Here is a 4350-nt window from a genome sequence, read left to right as displayed (position 1 = left end):
GAGTAAATTCACTGGGCATTCCTCCTCTGCATTGTTCTCTATGTATCACTTCTGGCAAGTTGAATCCAGGGTCTCATTGCAATGTATTCAATGGTTCCCCTATTGGAGAAAGCAGAGGGAATCTTGCCATGCTGGATTAAGACTTTCTCCACTGACAGAAGACTTAGTAGAACAAAGTCATTCAGTCATCATGTGAGATGTATGGACACTGAGTTGGATCCAACTGCTCCTTTTCCATCAGTCTGTTTCAGTTACTCCCTTCCACTAACAGCTACATATATGAGTCCAGTTCTACTACATCTATATTTTTGGCAGGCAGACAAGTGGGGTGGGGGAGAAGACAAACCGAAGGGATGTGGATTTGACTGCTTAGGACCACTGGAGAGAACCTTACAGATGGCGGTTGAACTACTGCAAGGGTGGGAATCTGCCTCCTTCGCCATGCTGTATTTGTGTGTGTGTGCTGTATCTTGCGTGGCAACACATATGCATTGGCATGCATAGGTTTCAATTTTTTAAAAATTTACTGGGCAGGAAATGGTGAGGAGAGGGTGAGTGCAAAGGTTGGACAATGCTCAACAGACTATTGCCTATTCCCCTCTCAATACGATCTTTTCCTTGGTTGCTCACCGGTTGCTCACCGGTGGCTCAAACATTTTAGAGTAGTAAATCCACTTTCCTGAATTTACCACATCGTGATTTTAAAATGTTGAAATCATGAGCTGCTTACTGGACAGCCTTGGGATGTTGTTGACGTCATGTGGAGGGGGCTCAATATGCCGCCAACATGCGGAGTCTGTCCAGCTACATTTTGCACATGCAGAAATGGCTTGACTTTTCACATTATGTTTTTCTTACCAAACGTAATGTTGTCATCCTACACAGCAATATCCAGAAGCCTGGATATTAGGCTGCATGTAAAATTATTTATAAAAGATTAATTTTAGTTTTTTTGTTGGCATGGGAATTATTCCAGTCTTTCTTTTGCTCCACAAGGGAATGACCTCCTTAACAGACCTGTGAAATTTCACGTTTTAGAACTGAAATATTTTGAGCCTGATAAATGTATATAATTGCCAGCTCTGGATTGTAGAATTCCTCAAGATTTTGGGGGTGGAGCCTGGGCAATGTGGGATTTGGGGAGAGGAGAGTGGGATGTAATGCTATAGAGTCCAACTTCCAAATCAGCTATTTATGCTAGAGGAACTGATCCCTTTTACCTGGAGATCAGTTATAATCCCTGGTGATTTCCAGCCACCACCTAGCAGCTGATAAACCTATGCATTTGCTCATTTTTCACACAGAAACACTCCCTGGCAAAAAGAATAAAAGGAAAACTTCATCTCTACAGAAATGTAGACATGCTGGAATTAGACCCCACACATGTGGATGTAAATCTGAAGAGATCAACACACATCTTATTGAAGTTAGCTGGAGAACTATTTTAAGAAAAACATCCTGAGCTTTGAAATATTCCAAGCCATAAATCAAAACTCTTCTGCAGCACTAGGACATTTACAGTGCAGTTACTTCAGTCTAAGCCAATTGATTCCAGTGGGTTTAGAGTGGTGTAATTCTGCATGGAATCACACTCTCAGTATCTCAAAGCAGAAACAAGGAATAAGGTTGTTTTTCTAAAAAAGTATTCCTTCCTGTATCTGTTGCATAAATTAAGTGTATTTGTGGTTCATGGCCCCCAGCAGTTTGTAAAGTTCTGTGTTTCGTGGAATATGCAGATGCAAACATGCATAAAGTAGTGTTGTCATTTGTACACAGTATGATACTTAAATGAAAAATGCAAGTTATAAAGACTGGGATGCTGAGCTTGTATTGTGCCTCCAAGCTAGCCTTCTTCTGTGAGGGTAATCGGCCTCTGTTGCTTTATCAGACTTCAATGTAGATCCAAGTAGAATTCAAGGCACTAACAAAAGGAACAAGGAACATGGTATAGATGCTGTTTTAACTATGTTGTTTAAATGGATTAATCGGACATTGTAATGATCCAGTGTACTGTGCATCCATACACCAGGATGGCCAAACACGACAGAATTTTTAGTAGGAATGCAGAAAAAGACATTTAACCAGTTTATGTAATCAGTTTGTCTAAAAAGAGTTATAAATCTCCTGTTCAGGTAGTAGTAAAGTGACAGGTATTACATCTAGTCATGCTTTGTGTTCTTGATAGATATACTGATGATGTTTCTCTATTCTATGCAAATCTCCAGCCTTTCAAATCTGTGGGCACTTTGGTTGTTTTGAAAATACTGAGTGAGCATCACCACAAAATGGCTGTTGTGGGTGGCTAAACTCAAAAAGAATGCCATAGGGTTTGGGCCAATTGCAGAAGTCTAGGATATTCCAAGCCAGGTTGATTCCTAGGAGGGGCACAATAGTTTCCAAATCAGTACTCCCACAAGACTCTAAAGGTGATGTTTCCTGGGCTTTTTTGAAGTATCTCCTGCTCCAAAGGAATACAGGGAAACCAAAACTGACTCTTTGCTTTCAAGAAGAGATGTTTGAGGCAAGAAGGAAATGTGCTACAAGAAAACAAGCAGCAGCCATTTTGCCTATGTGTACCACATTTCAGGATCCTTACCCTAAAGGTTCACTTAGCACCTACTCTATTGATATTTTTGTGCCAGGTCAAAAACTCATGTTTTCCCAGGGTTTGAAATGAGTTCTATTCTATCTCTTAGTTTGGATGCTGACTGTTGTATGGTTTTATGTTGTAAGTGCCCTTGCTCAGTTTCTAGAGAAATATCAATTTATATATAAACTAGCAAGAAAGCCCATTGCAAGCAGGAATCCAATGGGCGCTAGGACGTAGGGGTGCTGGGAGGTGCAGATCTCTCTCTCTCTCTCTCTCTCTCTCTCTCTCTCTCTCTCTCTCTCTGCGTGTCTCTTGGTGTGCTTCACAGCAGGAGGCAGAGCAGGTAATCAGGGCTGGTTTGTCGGAGGGAAGGGGGCTGGTGTGCAGTTTGGGGCAGCTCTCTCTGTCTGTCTGTTTCTCCCTCGGTCACAGCAGGAGCTGCTCTCTCTGTGTCTCTGTCAGCAGCTTGGGGAAGCTCTCTCTCTGCCTCCCTCGCAGCAGGAGCGATAGGAGGGAATGAGGGCTCATGTTCAATCTGGCAGGGCTCTGTGTGTCTCTCTCTGTCTCTGGCCCGGCTAAGAGGAACGTGGCCAGAGTCCAGGAGGAGAGGGTGGGAACTGTAGGGGCAGGGCCAATCAGCATTGCTGGCTGCACCCTGATTGGCCTTATTCCAACTCGGACAGCCAGACACATTCCACCCCCAAGGCTGTTTCACAAATATATAGAGGAACCATGGATAAGGATGAATAAACTAGATTCCTCCAAATATAGCTGCTGCAACATCTATACCTTTAGGGTCAGGGATTTTGTGTGTGTTCTCTGGGATTCCTCTCACATATATGATTAAGTGTGGGCCTGCTTTCCTTCATGTATGCGTATGGTCCTTGGATAGCTTACATACACCACCTTCTCCTGTGGGCTATTCATCTCTTCTGGAAACACTGGCTATTTCTCTGTAGGCTTCTGCATGTTGTGAAGGTAGCTGTAATTTTCTCCGACTCCCATACTCCCCTATTGTACCATCTCATCTCTGTCTTTCCTCTGGTGTGAATGTTTAGCTTGATTTGTGTGCAAGCGTGATAGGTTTTCAATAAAAATAATTTTCATTTTATTTCAAACTGGTCTCTGTGAGGTTCTAAGGGAAGGATCCTGGTTTACACAGGTGGAAATCCCAGGGCCATTTCGCACGGCTTCAAAGTAGCAGAATGGTTGCTATTTGGAAACACTACTAATTTGCCATAACCCACGACGTCGTAGACAATCTGCAACAATCCTGAAACCAATCAGCAAAAAGCGCTTCGTTGTGGCGCTTTCAGGGGAATCCAGAAAAGTGGATTCACCCTCCGGATAGCGATACACTCCTGCAACCAATCTGCAACAGTAGCGCTAAAGACCTATGCGTTACCATTGTTGCTGGTTCTTCAAAGTCCCTCCCCCTGGCTCTCTCCTCCAAACTTCCGGCGAAGCGATCGCCATTTTTTTTTCTCCGAGCGAGCGGGGATAAACGCACCGGCGAGCCTCTTTCTGTTTAGAGGCTTCCCTGGCTTCAGTCCTTCACCTTTAGTCACTAAGCACAAACCACTGAAAAGCCCGTTTGCTGAAATAAAGTCCCTTTATTTTTTACAAATAAATTCAGCCGAAAATCGTGCCCGTGAGAGGGGGGGGGGGATTTTTTTTTTATCACTCGAGGCAGCGTGCAAACGATCATACAATCAAACGACAGCTCACATTAGGCAGCTGGATGGGTCTCTCCGTAGCAA

The sequence above is a fragment of the Paroedura picta genome, chromosome 5, assembly GCF_049243985.1.
Source record: "Paroedura picta isolate Pp20150507F chromosome 5, Ppicta_v3.0, whole genome shotgun sequence".
Taxonomy (NCBI): domain Eukaryota; kingdom Metazoa; phylum Chordata; class Lepidosauria; order Squamata; family Gekkonidae; genus Paroedura; species Paroedura picta.
The sequence above is the reverse complement of the archived record's forward strand: the minus strand, read 5'-3'. Positions refer to the sequence as shown.